The 16,472-nt window shown below is 40.8% G+C and overlaps 1 protein-coding gene across 6 annotated transcripts in view; it reads right to left on the bottom strand.

The window, feature by feature from the left end:
* ARHGAP32 (Rho GTPase activating protein 32) overlaps positions 1–16,153 on the bottom strand; it is a 257,698-nt gene extending 241,545 nt beyond the window's left edge. For all 6 annotated transcript variants that reach the window (XM_087763521.1, XM_087763516.1, XM_087763519.1 and 3 more), the window contains exon 1: positions 15,964–16,153. The gene's annotated coding sequence lies outside the window, so the exon portion shown is untranslated. The remainder of the gene's footprint in view (positions 1–15,963) is intronic.
* Between the last annotated feature and the right edge of the window lie 319 nt (positions 16,154–16,472).

A 16,472-nucleotide genomic window follows, 5' to 3' on the forward strand; every position in this document is an offset into this window, starting at 1 on the left:
TGGCGTGTTGTTTTCCACCTCCACTAAATTCTAAGATCCTGTAAAGAACATCTTTTATCCTACCACATATAGGAAAAGGAAGAGACTACCAGATTGATGACTTTGTCATAGTCCTCCAGGCAGTAAACACTTTGATACCATACACAGTTTATTGTACTATGGCACCAGGTTCTTAATTGTGTAGCATTCAATGTGCATGGTTAGACACAATAAAATTTACTTCAAAACACTAACGATTCTCCTGAATATGATCAAACAGGTGTCATTTGGCAAACTTAGGATAGCACAAAGTTCTAGGAGGGGGGGAAGGAAGAAAAAAGTGTGTTGTTTTATGTCTCCCCCAGAAGGCATGCAGTTGTGTTTACATTTTAAGCTTATTTAAATGTATGGTCTCTGTAAGCAAAACCAGCCCTCATTAAAACACAGAGGAAGACTTTAAGAGGCTTTCTTAACTATATAAAACGTCCTTGTGAAAGTGTTTCAAGCATCAGACTAGTCACCCAGATTGCTTCCCTATCATGCATTATCCTCCAGTTCTGACATACATACCCAACTACTTCTCCATGTTCTAAAAACTTATTTTAAGAAACAAACTTATAAATGACAAATCCATGCAGATTTTTCATTTTTTAATCTCTTAACCTTCACAAAGCTTCATATAAGTAGAGAATATTTTTCTTTGTTGTGTGAATGCACCTTACACCATGAAGAGCTTTAAAACCTAAGTAAAAACCCCTTTCCTTTACATGCTTCTCACTATTTGCATTAAACACACTACAAGTACCAATATTTAGCATCCTGGAATGAGATTATTTAGCCATATATCTGGAATAGAGTGGAAACACAGGAAACCGGTGGAGGCTGGACCTTCACCTATTCACTTCAAATTTTTCTACCACCTATACATTTAAGTAGCAGCTGTAGTAGTCTATACAAGTTTATTGCTTAAAACTTTTAACACCATTTACTTCATGACTTGGAAAAAAAAGGGGGGGGGGGGGAGAAAAAGGCAGTATAGATAGCAGAGGGGAGGAATGGGGGAGGAGAAACATTTATTGCTTTCTCTCTACATGAATGTTCACAAGGTGACTGATTACTCAGAGAGAAGTGGGACAGACAGCAAGAAATTCTGACGCACTGTGTTAATGGAGATGTATATCCACATTTCAATCAGACTGCTCCCAATGAGACTGGAGAAGACAAAAGGAGAATCAGAGTAGAAGAAAAATTCTCAAACTGTTTGTATACATTCACAATTTTTCTTTCTGTAAAATCGCAGCATCTGGTAGAGAAATGAGACTAATATAAGCTAGAAACATGCAAACAAGCTTAGAAAACACAAGCCATTCTACATTCTCCCCTGCATATTTCAAGTCCTTTTTTCATTTCTCTTTCATATAAATCTACACTTAAACATTTGTTTCACTTATCTTCATGTTTTTAAGACTTGCAGTTATGCATATGCTTAAGGGGAATACTTAAAGTATGTGTTGAAAAAGCAGTAATATAAAACCAAATAAATAGTATCCTCATTGCAATCCCTACACAGGTCCAGCTGGAAGACAGCAAACCTAACAGCAACTTCCATGGTACCAGGAGTCACGCCTGGAAAAGTCCGGCGAATTTTTTCTCCCTCCAAAGCCTTTTCATTTCAACATCTTCTACCAGTGCTGAAAGGTGCGATGTATTCTTCCAGAAACTCCACCGTTTTAAAGCTACTTTTGCCCAGCTTTTAAGATAAGTTTGTTCCGTGTTATTTTTTCCCTCTTCCACTACAGACCAGATTTTCTGCAAAACAATGCCACCTCTGACGTCACCAATTACTCTGTTTCAGAAGTTTGTTATCCCTGGGGAGAACAAGGATGACTTTGAAAGAAGACGTTATGCTACACTTCACTAGAGAGAAGTTTTTCCAGCCTACTAGTTGGCCAGGCAGGCATTTCCATCTCATAGCACGGTAAGAGAAGCCTAACACCTTGAAGGCTGCAGGTAAAAAGTTAAGAGAGATTTGCACGTGCTAGTTGTTACTGAGACCCTCAGCCCTTGAAACACTAAAATCTATTCACAACATAAAAAAAGAAGAAAACAAACAGTCACAAACAGATGGGACAAGCAGAAGAAAAGGAAAGTGTAAATTGATTTGGCCAGGACAATGTTGGAAGATGTCGACAAGTACTTAATAGAGTTAAATGTTTAAAAAAGAAAATCATTTCCCTGTAAGTTCAGACACCGAGGTGGTAAATAGCACCGTATGTCATACCATATGTCAGTCAGCAAACAACCTTAACAAATCTTTCAAAAAGCATTCTCTAAAGCTACATGTTATCCAGATTTCCCCACACAAACAGGAACTATCTTACTTTAAGCAGCGATGCAAGAAAATTCACGCACTGTTCGAACATTAATCCTTTCAAACATCAGGCAAATCAGCCCACAATGTACAAGTTCAGTGGCTAGAAGGCGTCAATGTATTCTGCAAAGAAACTAGTGCCACTGACACATGGAGAGCTAAGACCGCGCAGTTACTGAACCCACATGCTACCCCCACTTAAAAACAAAGATTATTTTTGCCACTGTCTTAAGTGACAAGAACAACCTTAGGAGTTATTGATTTGTTAGACTTGCTGAACTCAGACCTTCCAAATCAACTGAAAAAATCCATGCATCGCTTTCATGTGTTTTACAAGGTCTGTTGTTCCAAAAGTAATGGTTAGCCTTTGAACACCACATAGATTGGTCGGATTTAGAACATGCAGCTCTTGGAAAGAGAAGAAGTTGCCTATGACGATATTTTGGAACATTAAATATAACAGCAAGGTCTTTCAAATGTCTCCTTCTTACACAGTTACTGTCTAGCCCCTCGTGCAGCACTTGGTCTAACAACTTGCTAGCAAATTTCAGGCAAGAAATAGAAGCCTTAAGAGGTAATACTTTAACTCATCTATACATGCCCATGCATTAATATTTCAAATACCTCCATCTTAATTTCTAACAGTCCTTATGGGCAGGTAAACTATCAGTAATGCTCATAATGCTAGTCAGGAATAAGATTTTACTTTATTTTAAGAAGATACCATAGTCTCTCCACTCTCAAAGAAGTTTGCTATGATGCAGCATGAAGAATGCCTTCCAGGAAGGAAAAAAAAAAAGAAAAAAAAAAAAAAAAGAGAGGGACACCTTTGTCAGGGTATGCAGGAGCGCTATATGTGTGTATGCACACACTGAGGCCCAGAAATGAATTCCAGGCATTAAAAAAAACCATAACAAACCACGCTTGTGCGTTACTGTCATCTCACTGAGGCTGATATATTTGGAAGAACAGCTTTAAAAACTTGTGGAAGGTATTCAAGTTCATACCCCCCATGTTATTTTTAACGAGGAGCATTTTTGCAGTGTATTCTTCAGAAAGGCATCAGATCTCTGCCTCTCTGAAAGCTTATCCCATCAGATTTCATGTATCGGTTACCAAACACAGATGGTCCAGAGTCATGTGGTTATTCAGTTACCAATATCTTTCCTTATTGTCACCGTACCTGAGATACTACAACACACATTATCTTCTGACCTGTTTGTTGATGTCCAGTTTAGTCACTCTGAACACTTGAGTAGGTTCCAGAAACCTAGTAACACGTTTCATAGAAGGAAGACCTATAGAACATTTTACACGTCATGTATCGTATAGATTACGGGGCTGCAGTTTCCTAACTTTGAAATTTTCTGCCTTCTATCAAATCAAAATTTGCTACTCTCACATATCAAAAATGACGGAGAACAGAATGCCTAAGCCCAACATAGGAAAACATGTTATTTGCAAAATTTTGCTAATAAAAATCTCTACAGTATTTAGAACATAAGACTAGATAGTTCAGAACTCCAAAAGCTTTTAACAACTTTCCCAAATGGGCATTTTATTTGTGTTTTGTATTCAAAACAAATCACAATATTCATAGTGACCCTTGAGTCAGCCTAAGTCACTGCATTTCTAACAAATTAAAAAAAAAAAGACATTTAAATCACTTCACAGATTCCTCCTCAGAATGCGTGTACCAAATAATCAGGAGCTCTTGAATCACCGCAGGGAATGCTGAAAAGACCTTCACCCAAACAAAGCTGGAAGCATCATGCTGTCAGCGCATTTTTCCGAGATGACAAGGTCACCAGGTTAAGTATAACAGGGTTTTCTGGCATTAGCTATAGGATTCTGCTGACTTAGCTCTTCATACTGAAGAATTCTTCAAACCTGTTTAGCGGGTTGTCAACTTTCTACTTCGCAAGCTAGTTCCATGTTCATTCCTCATGCAAATTGGTGCAATCTCCAGCAGAAATTACAATGCCTTACGCCAAAGCTGGAGTTCATTATACAAACACCAGTCAGGGGCTACTCATTATTTTGATGTATCCCAGTTTATGAAAAACTAGTTTGGGTTTACAAAGAGCGTTAAAACATTTTGACCTTGGGTCTGTTATGTCAGAATCTAACACAGATGTGAATACTGTAATGTATCTATGCATTTCTCATGCTAGCCAGCATTTTGAGTCCTTTATCTTCAGCAGTAACGAATTCACACAGTTATATTTATTAACGAATACTCTCTCCTACTGTTTGCGAGAAAAATGCACGTTTAACAAAGCTTTGCTCTCCTCCAGACTCTGGTCACGCGGGGTTATTTAGAGATCGCCTCCTTTAGATTATAATTCCTGCTCAACTGTTTCTCCAGATGAGTTGAACACTCTCAGTTTTATTTTGCTATTCTTATTTTATTCTCCAAATGCAGGCTACAGGTTTTCAGACAGGAATGTACTCCCTAAATCTGTTTTAGAATGCAAATCAACAATTACCTAGGAAAAACCTTGAAAATCAAGCATCTGCATTAATTCCGCCTCTTCTCCTTATTTTAAACCTCATAAAGAATAAGGAAGATTAGAGAAGACAGACCGAGAGACACTTTCTATTTATTATGTGTCCTACAGACTCTAAAGCCGTATATCCTTTTATTTGCCACTCCTGTAATACAGAAGTTGTGACCCAGGTTTTCTGAAGTGCAATTTTGCATACCTGCTCCCACACGCTGCTGTCAGTGGCGCGCACACACACACACACACACACACACAAAAAAACCTTTAGCACTTTGTGCCTACAGGAATATGCAAAAGGGAAATTCCAACATGCATATGCATAAGTTAACACTCAGATGGAAATCCAAAACTACATTTCTTTATGTATTCAAATTTTTCGAAATTTTAACGCATAAATGAGAGAAGCAACACAGCCTCAAGAACTAGCCAAAGTACCCAGTGCCAGGAATTTCTGAGCAACTGTCCCAGCAATCACTGACAATATGGCCCTTAGCAAATCCTCTAACATCTTCGCGTTAAGAGTTCCTTGTCCAAAAGGGTAGGGAGTATTTTTAAGTCTTTCAAGGAACTATTACGAAGATTAATTAAGGTCTGAGCAGTGCTTTGAAGATCAAAACTGCTATGCTGTTATTTATTATTAAAGAACAACAAAGTGCATTCTTGTTGTCTGTAATTCAACTTCATAGAGAAAACAGTGAGAGAGCACATGTGCTCGAGTGCATAAATTAATTCTCCCTGCCCCGACAAGCTGTGATTTGCATAACTGCATTTTTAGTCACCAAAACCCCATCAGTAAATCTATACTCATCCCTTTGAAATATTTTAAAGGCCTTAAGAAATATAACCAATATAGTTTCTCTTCTGATTCTTTTCCAGGATAAGCTTTTCCTATCAGATATTTCTGCCTCAGTTCAGCAATGCCTTTTATCCTATACAGAGCCCTAGGATTACTCACATGCTAACATTAGACATAATCTAAAGTGCTTTGCTAAATCAGAAATTCAGTACCTATTTTGGATGTTTCCATTCAAAAAGAGGAGACAAAATGACAGCATGGGGTGGTGGGTAATTTTTTTTGGCAGGGAGGGAGGGGGAAATAATCACAATTATTTTGGAGCTCCGTTTTCTTCACAGGCTTTCCCATCAGAAAATGACTAAACTACACAGCAAAGTATTTCACAAAAATGCCCACTACTGAAATCTATGTAGAACTACTATGTTGCACATCATATCGGTAATTTTCACTCCCTTCAAATGCATAACACACATACAACTTCTAAATCATTTACTAGAAATGCTACCATATCTCAGTTATATTTGTGTCCTTAAAACATGGAATCATCTGTATTTTGGCAGCATCTCTACAAAAACATGAAAGGTGAGTAGTATTACACAAATTTAAAAAAAAAAAAAAAATCCGGAATAACTACTCACAAGCCTTGCCACCACAACCATGTTTTCCTGATCTTACTCAAACAGCTACAGCCGGAGATCAAGTTCTCCAGCGTCCCAGCACTGGGACGTAACAGTGCAAATATTTAAAGAAAACAAGAATACAAGCTGTTGGACCTAGAGGGTAGGGAGCACTGAAAACTGACGTAACCTGGACAGCTACTACCACCCTTACACTTTAAAGAAATTGCTAACAAAGCATCCAGTACCCGCAAGATGCTCAGCATCTCTCCAGTGTGTCAGCCAGTATCACCTCTTCACAGGAAATACTTAAATTTTATTGCATTACCTTTTGGCTCTATTCCCATTACCTTAGTTTGCACTCATAAGATTCTTAAAATCTGCAGTACATCCTTATTAAAAGCACAGATACCAGATTGTGAACTTCTGTACTTTTTAGACTGCTTTGAGGAGAAAGTTGTGTTATATTTAGCAGCCATATGGTATCCCTCCTCCACACACATGTTTTCCAGCGATAAGAACTGACAAATTAAGTTTTCTAAAACATTGATCTATATGTTTTCATTTCCAATTTTAATCTTAGAAGTTAACTGTGGTTTAATTATTAAACTGAGCATTTGACAAACAGGAAATGCAAGGGGTACCTATAGCGAATGATGCAATCAAGAAAAAGTTTTCTTGTAATCTAGGTGAAAATGTTCAGAAAGCCACTAAGCTGTATTCTAGACAGCTAAATTCTCCCTAAATTACTACAGTATGGCTACATAACTAAATAGCCAAGGATGTATTGGCTTCCTTTTGCAATTTGCAATTGCTCTGTGTATGGATGACTGAAAGTATTAGCTAAAGAATACTCCCTACAGAGAAATCTTTAAAAAAATCATAGCTTACTTGTGTATTTCAAGCTGCTGTACATCTTAACAGAGGAGGAAGCAAAAAGCACAGTGACAACCAGCTTCTATACTGTAAAGAACTTCAAAGATACAAGGGCAACCACCAGAGTTTTCCCATGCTCCTGGGACCCAGGTTTACACACTGCCTGGAAGACAGAAAGGTGGATAGCACAGCCTCATTTTATAGAAACTTCAGCCAAAGGTTAGAAAGACGACAATAGTTTTAAGAAGCAAGAGAAGACATTTGAGATATGCTGTCATTTGGGACAGCTGAAAAGGCAGGCTGAACGTACAACACGAAGATCTACATAAACTTCACCCTGACTGCCACCCCATCCTGGGGAAAAAGAGGGACTGAAGACTCCTAACAATTTAACACTCCAAAAAAGAAATGGACTGTTTTCCTCTCTAGCAGCGAGAAGAATCACTGCTAGAGAAGAATCCGTCAACTAAATCACGCCTGGTTGCTTCTCCTCTTTCTGGCATCCAGAGCTTTTCCAATTCTTTCTGTGCTTTTCTGGGGACCAGGGACCCAGAGAACACCCCAAGCGATGCTCTGACAGGCCAAGCTGGCTGCAGCCACCTGAACATCACTCCCCCGCAAACTGACGTGTACAGCGCCCGCTCCAACGGTGCCTGAACGAAGCCAGGCAGAAGAACACCAGACCTCATACTGTGCTTCCACTTGGATGGTGCTGATCTCCTGCCAGCTTTCTTACGAGTCACAGGTTGCAGGGCAGACCCGATTCAATCCCTGAGAGACTATACGGGGCAACCCCAGCCTTTCCCTTCTGTCCGAACAATTCCAGAGCAGCACTGAGTATCTCTTCAGCAAGAGAAAGAGGGACAGACATGAACATTACATGCATGCCTGAGCACACTTATGAGCTGCATGTAGAGGCTGAGAAATATAAATGAACAACCATGTTTTTTCCAGCTGGTGTGTTGTGTTCATTACTCAAAGAAAAATAATAAACACTCAATACTGTGGTTTCTCTCCCTCTGCACGAAGCAATTTAGGGAATATGTTCTTTCAGTACAGCCCATCCTATCTTTAAGCCTTGTAAAATTCATGAAGGTGAATGATATGGCACAAATTGCTGCCTGAAGCAGAACCTTCATGCTGGACAACCCACTGGAGACTGTAACCCTCAACGTGCCAGTCAATACATTTTGCAGAGAAGTAGCTATTTCTTCAGAACGCTGATTATTCCCTCCCATCTTCCTTGAGGAGACAGCTACCACAGAATGAAAAATAATTGTGAAATGAGAACACCACCAGGAAGCAGGGGAAACAAATTGCTTCATAGGCCAGAATTATTTGCACAGAACATTTGAGAGAGAACAAAATGTTTAAGGATGCAATCAATCATTAAGATTTCTTCCAGAAGAAAAAAGAAAAAAAAGCACACACAATCATTTGTTTAAAGCTTGCCTCAGTGAAATAAAAGTGATAGAATAACCATTTCTGCATACTTGATTATCAAATCAGAGCTCGGTGGGAAGAACAAGGAAGAAAGTCTTCCAATTAACTAACTTCTTTTTTGCTTTAAATGTGGTTGTTGAACACTGCTGTAGAAAGACGTAGGGAAAAGCAGATCTCTGGTCTTCTGGCAGTTTTTCCCATTCTTGAACAATTCCTCCTTCAGATGCACAGCCACAAAGGTTCAAAGGTCCCCGCAGCCTTTGTTCTCAGTTCCAGGGTAGCTACAAACAAACTTTTGTTCCCGTTTCTTCAATGAAATAAGCTGCAGCAGTTACCAATGATTGAACTTTACATCCGAGGCTTGCCTTGTGCATCATTCAACTGAAGGACCATGGAATCTCATTTACACCTCAAGAATAAATTATCAGAACTTTTTCTGAAATAAAAATCAATTACTGCTTACTGAATCAACCTCCAGCAAACACATTACACTTCTACATATACATGTAAGTATATAGGAAGGATCCACACACTTTGCTTTACAGATTGTATCAAATAAATTTTTTTGTTTTATCTGAACATAATATTTATAGCTATTGCTCATTCATTTGTGAGATTTGTAATAAAATTCTACACATTTTACATTTTAGTGTAAAAGTGGTATCCGTCATCAATTTTTAAAATAATACACACACACACACACGTATATGCACTGGAAACAATTATACCCAAACAGCAATTTTTATTGTTTATATCCCAGGCAGAGTATAAGGGATGAGATGATGATCATAAAGACCAAGCTATAGAAAGCAGCTACTGAAATATATTCACATTCCATGAAAAGCTGATATGGAAACCGTTGATAAAATTTGTAAAGATTCTATCAGATTGTATCAGCTGCTATGTAAATGTTGGAGAAAAAACAAGCAAGGTGCATTATTGAGCAGGATAACAGGCTTTTTGAATTAAAAAATAATTTTAAAAAAATATTGAAATTACCCTTTTAAAAGATTGATTGTTCCTAGCAGGCGAGAGTTGACTCTCTAGAGATGCCTCTTGTAAAACACACAACACAAAAGATAAAGAGCTTCTTTGCCTTTTTTTTTTTTTTAATAAATTGTGCCTTCAAGCCAGAGCACCTAAGCTGGCTATTATGAAATCTAATGAAGACATTCATGAATCCTAACAAGGAGTAAAAGGGTAAATCCCAGCTAATATTCAAAGGCTCTTGCAACAATTAAAATCATGCTTAAACAGGGGTTGTCCAGCTACATTATTCTTCATAATAGCCACGCTCATGCCCCTAGGGAACTCAGTAAGAATACGTCCAAATTGTAACATTTGGATTTGGAAAACTTTAGTTGTTACCCTGGAACATCAAACTGCTTTCAAAACACCAAGCACTGTATCTTTTCTTTTCCCCCAGAGCACTCACATGCACCTTGAGCATTCCGAGTGTTGAGACCAAAAAGTTCACCTCCCAAATGCCAGGAAACATTGTTCCTGAAATGGAATTAAAAAAAAAAAAAAAACAAAAAAACAAACAACAAACAAACCACCACCACAAACCAACCTACTTCACTTTAACATTTTAACAGACATTTGTTTAGTTGGTGATAAATATATCTCCGATAGCAAAATACACAGAGGATTAAACACAGTTTTCTTTAAGAAGCAAGAATTTTCAAACCACTTATAAGAACCTAACATCTTGCCACCAAAGTTATTTTTAGCAAAACTGATTATCTCAATCTGCCAGTAAGTGATGACAAAGCTTTTGGAATACCACCTTTCATCCTTGTATCTTAAAAGCAACTTACCAGTAGTAATTAAATCACTGACATCCTTCTCTACAACTGGATTCTGGGGCCATGGCTGCAGGACCACTACTATGTCCATGTACTGCCGAACTACCTACTGACATGAGTTTGAATCACAGCATGTGATGTCACCCGAGCAAACTTTTGCTGTAAAAAATTTTCACCTGCTTTATGACTTTATGCTTGCTGTAAGATAGAAAAGATGGAGCGAGACCAAATTAAAAGTAACACAGGACTGACAACTTGTTCAACTAGCATAAAGCCTGCTTAAAAAGTAAACTAACACCCACAAACTAAATTTGAATGGTCACAGTGAGTTTCTCCAAGAACAGTGCTTTGCATCACGTGACCCTTATGTTATAGATCCACTACCAGGAGAACTAAGGCCATAACTCAGGCTGTGGCTGACCAAGCGTCCCTCCAACCAAGACATAACCTCAGGGGTATTTAAGCATTTGATTTTACCCTGAAATCCGTAGGCTCCAAACTTCTTGTGGTCCTGGTTTAATGAATTAATGGCAGAAATGGGAGAAACTCCACTTTCTCTGATTCCTAAAGAGTTATAATGGATACACTAAACCAATGCTTTCTACCCACAAACATTAAAGGCTGAGATGTGGACAGGCACAAGCGCTGGGCACACCAGGAAGGGAATGGAGGGGCAGCAACTGCAGCTTCTTCATCAGCAAAAGCGACTGAGATGACAAGAATGATTCGTTCATCGGTAGTTTATGCTGAAGTATTGCTTCAACTAGTGACTTCAAGCCTCATCAGCAGGACATTCTCAAAATGTTGCAACTTAGCTACAGAAACACGACTAAAAGAAAATACAGGTTCCTAAAACAATGATTTTTAAAAGTGGAGATTTGAGGGTATTTTATTTTCTAAACTATGGGTTAAAAGACAGGAGCTGCTGAGCCATATTCTCATCTGTTGCAAGATCCACAGACGACACTATGAACTCCAGAACTACACATGTGTAACTAAGCACAGAGCAAAAGAACATCCAGTGAATGGTAACAGTTAAATGTCCTAATCATCACTTGACAATACCATCTAAATACATTCAAATCATCAATACGATTATAGTTAATACTGTGTTTAATCAAAAAGCAAGACAATTACATAAGGAAGCATATACATGATACATGTACCAAACTGATTACAGTAAACCTGGTAGCACTGGTTTATCAGCTTAAACAATCAGCAGCTAATTAACTGTGCATTTAACAACTAGGTAATAAAGTTTCTTCCCAGAGAAAATCAGATTGGAAAAGTCAACATCAGCTTAAACACGATTAACTTCCCGTCCCACTGCTGGTAAAGCAAATCCAATTTACTAAATAGTTTAAAGGGCAGTTTTTAATTATTTCACATACTTCCAAAGAATCTAACACTACATACATATAAATACGATAAGTCGGTCTGCTCAGGAATATACAGATTCCAGCAACAGAAAGCACCACTTAAATAAAATACACAAAGTCGTCTTTACGTGCTTAACAGTCCCAGTCTAGTAACTTGTATTGCAGAAGCCCCTATGGATGTCAGCAGGAATCTTTACAGGAGGGAAACCACATACAGTTGCAGCATGTGTAACATGCGACAAAATACTAACTAGGAGCATTTCTTTCAGACTTTTCCATTACTTCATTATTTCCTATTTCTAAAACAATCTCTAGGAAACAACTATACAGCAAATGAATAAACTCTTCTGAGTAAGATTTACATATTTTAACTGGTTTCAACTGGTGGACGCACACCTAGGAACATACACACACAGCAGAAATTGAAGCAATGCAGAAAAATGGTGTGGGAGAAGGACAGCAATTCAGCAACAGAAGTAGAATTCAAATGAGCAGCTCATAGCTGTATCAATGGAGAGTGATAGCTTTGCTGCCTTCCTACACTTCTTACCCAACACCATAATTAAAAATTGAACATTTAAGTTTTCCAACTTTAATTGTTCGGCACCAAAGATAACAATTTGTTTTCACCGACAACGTGGATTTAAACAAACAAACAAACAAACAAAATTAACATTGTAAAGAAACAGTTTCAACCAAACCAGTTCAGATGACTCAAATGCCTGCTGACCCGCAGCATTATAACCTCAGGTTACGCGATTCTCCAGATTCTGATTGGCTGGAAGACCTAATCTGCATAACAATAACTCTAAAAAATGGCTTCCCTTTAGTGTCCTCAGTATGCACATCCCTTCCCTCACATTGGCTAGCAGTGCACGGCCAGCCAGTTCAAAGGATTAGCATAAGAATAGAAATCACTGTGAAAATCCACATGCTCCGACTGGCCAGACTTGTTGACCTGCTTCACCCCCTGATACGAAATCGACTTATTTTTCAAAGGAAAACAGTTGTTGACTTTAAAAGTTGATAAACACTTCAATTTGTTTCTTTCATATTAAGGTATCAGACATCCTGAGAGCAGCTGCCAGACCCAAACAGTGAATCTGAACAACTTTCACTGTTGTAGGCACAGACATCACATGTGCTCACCTTCAAGTTCAAATTCTTGCGTAAGGCTGGTGGTGTAGAATGGGTCCGTCAGGACCCTTGGCAGCTCAGACCTACTATATTCATCATAAAGATCCCCTCATGGGCAAGCTCACAGGCTCCGCTGGTACAAGATGCTGCTACAGTCCACTGAAGGCTGAAACCAGATACCAGAGCTGCAGTTCCAGAGCGCAGCTGGGAGAGGGAACCGCACGTGCACACGCCACACCTGACAGACGCCACCCACACTTACAGTCCCACGAGAGCAATTAGTCCAGGTTTTTGCAAGTAAAATTTACAAATTTACCTACACCTCTTTACATCTTTTGCCCTTACCCTGGCATCAGCCAAAATGGCATCGAGCCAACAACTCCTGCCAATAGCTCCTGCCATGGTCACCCCCACTGGAATCAGATAGGAGCTACTACGTGGATAAGAATATTTTGAGAGGAAATGTGAATGAAAATAATCCCCCAGTTCATGAAGAGGCCAACATCTTTCTCTTATTTGTGGAGAGAAGGACACAAAGGCCAAGGGAACCCATTTCAGTTTTTTTCTCTTATACAAACTCTTCTAGCCATAATAAAGTATGAAAAACGTCATTTGTTTTTGGAAATATGTATATTGGGTTCCTGAAAAACACACTGAACTTTTGTATAAACATATTACAGTGTTTGACGTGCTTATTTTGAAATAGGGGAAGTTGACTGGATAATCCCCATAATGTGGTCTGACACTTCATGCAAAACAATGCATTCAAACAGCAAAATGACATTTCCTTTTAAAAAGTTCACAAAAGAAACAGAAGCCCAGGGGAAAAGGCCCAAAGTAGCACTATTACCCTTTTTGTTAGATTTCCTCCACTCCCTCTGGGATCTTCTCCCCAGCCAGTAAGTCACCACTGCAATCCTTCCCCCATAAATTCAATGCCATCACCATTGCCCTCACTTGGCATTGCAGAAAAATAGACTATTAAGAGCTGGGATATTGATATTTCACAATCCATCAGCAAGTGATATAAAAACACTACAACATGCACCTACAAACATACATAACATCTAAAAAGTAAAACAATTCCGCAATGATGGTTCTGCTGACCTGGCTCAGATGCTCTTTGTTTCTTCAAAAACTTGACAAACGTATTTTAAAGAAACAAATCCCAGGTTAAGACCACAACCTGAAAGATTAACAATAATTTGCTTCTGGCAATGGACTAATATTTCTGTACATTATGCATGGTATTAATATCACATTAACACTTTTAGTTCTGTTGTTTCCCCAAATAATAGGTTTTACAAAATGCGTATTGCCAGGTTCTCACCCCATTTTTCCTGCCTTTGTCATGTCAATCACTATATGCCCTCAAAGGAATAAAATTTTGATTCTTCCAGATGGCTCCAATATGTTCAAACATTATAAAACCACCAGATACACCAGGGCACACACCCTGGCACGGCACAAGCAACCTCCGATAAGTTTCATGAAAACATATCAGTCCAAGCACAAGAACTATTTGCTTGCTCTTTTATCATAAAGAATACGTAATATTTTACTTACCAGTCAAAATAAATTGTTCACTCAAGGCTAACCTAATTTTCCAAAACCAGAACGCAAAGACATCTGTGCAGTGGGAAAGAAATCACACAGTTCTAAATAAGCACGTGCAGGACATTTGTCCCTGTCCTACAGAAAAGGGTATCTATCCCATGCTCAAGCCTCAAACACCTGAAATAGATATTCTTTTAAGACTCTTGGAAACTTGCTCATTCTGTTCCATGTCAAAGAGGAGTCACCTCTGATAACGCTTTAGCGTTGTAGCTCTTTCTTGAAATGAAATAGCATATTTTAAGCTTCTACCTTCTTGCCTTTTCACCTGTTCCTCTAAATTGCATTCTTACCAATGACAATATCAACCAACACAACAAATCGGACGCCCATCCCCAGCGGAGGCTGTCCGAGCCTCTGTCCAAAGTGCTGTTTTCTGCACTATCTCGTGCGGAAAGTCCAGAGGTGTAACAAAAAATGACTCGTCCCCATCACCTTCTTACAATTCAACAGCCATCAGTCCAGTCTGGAGCAGTGGTTTGCGATACGAGACAGGTTCTCAAGGGAGAAAGAGATGGGACGCATAGTTTGCGAAAGGAAAACAGTGACGTACGCAGGTCCACACGTACCTTTTCCTCAAGTTGAAGCCATTGCTCAGAGTCCAAACGTGTTATGGATCTTTCCTTACAGGACCCCACGCTGCTATCCTTTGCTCACCTCCCCATCGCAATTTGGTGGGAAAACTAATCAAGATCTTCCAGATAAAACCATCTCCACACACACACACACGCACGAAATGCCTGTTGGGCGCTCCTCCATTTCAGTTTCCTAGCACACAGATGTCGCTCGCAGAGCACCCTTGGTGACCCAAGCAGACCCTTGGACGTTCACTGCACCTGAAAAGGTCTAATAAGGCATTAAAAGGGCTCCACTAAACAGACCACAAAGGACAGCCTACACAATGGAGAAGAGGGCCAAGCACAAAGCCGGACGGCAGCTGCACGCTAGCCGGGGAGCACAAGGCCGGTTTTTCCCCACGCCTGAAAAGCAGAGGAACAGCACACGCAGGCTGAAATCCCAATTATCCCTTCGTTTCCCAGTAAATTATTTCTTGGCGATGGGCGAATTTATTCACCTCAGAGACCTTCCCTGGAGGACGGCGACTGAACGCGTGCTATTAATCGCCGATGAAAAGACAGGAGGGAGAAAAAAACCACGGAACAATCAAAAGAAAACCACCACGAGAGAGCCGCGACTTATTTTATTTCATTATTTTCTTCTTTTCCCCTCACGGCCAGGCTGAAACTCCCCAGAGGCACCGGCCGCGTCCCTTGGCGGTAACGGCCGCGACCGTTGGCCAGGCTGCCGCGCGCGCCCCCTCCCCTCAGCCACCGCCGGCGCCGCCTTCGCAACATGCAGGGCGCTATCGCGACAGGAACTTCCCCCTCCCGTCCCCCCCAACCTCTCCCCTCAGCCCTTCCCCTGCCTACACTCACCTCGCTCCGCCACAGCGGGGGCCGAGCCCGGGTTCCCCTACCCGCCGCCTACCAGCCGCCTCCCGCCGACATGGCCGCCGCCGCAGGTGAGGAGACGACGGGGAACGAAGCGCGGGGAAGAGCCCTAAGCGAGGGGGAACCGCGTCCGGCACACGCCCCCCTCACACACGCTCCGCGGCTCAGAGAAAGGCTCCGGGGCCCATGCGCGTTGCCGCCGCCGCTCGCCAGCTCCGCCCCTGCCGCCGGGAAAGGGCGGGCCGCTAGCGGGGCCGCGGTGGAGGGCAGGCGGGCGGGCGGCAGCGGCCGGGAGGGCTGCCCGGCCGGGAGGGGGGCTGCAGCGAGGTCGGAGGATGGGGTGTTGCACGGAGCGGGGGGGCTGCAAGGAAGGGCCGTGCAAGCAGAGGGTGGCGGGGTGCGCGGAGCAGGGTGGTCGCGGTGTGGGTTGTATGGAAGAGGAGGCGGTGGCGGGGTGGGAGCAAAGCCACCGCACCTGGGCTGTTGGTAATGGT

The sequence above is a fragment of the Nipponia nippon genome, unplaced genomic scaffold, assembly GCF_047370975.1.
Source record: "Nipponia nippon isolate SJK-2023a ecotype South Korea unplaced genomic scaffold, ASM4737097v1 scaffold_28, whole genome shotgun sequence".
NCBI classification, from domain to species: domain Eukaryota; kingdom Metazoa; phylum Chordata; class Aves; order Pelecaniformes; family Threskiornithidae; genus Nipponia; species Nipponia nippon.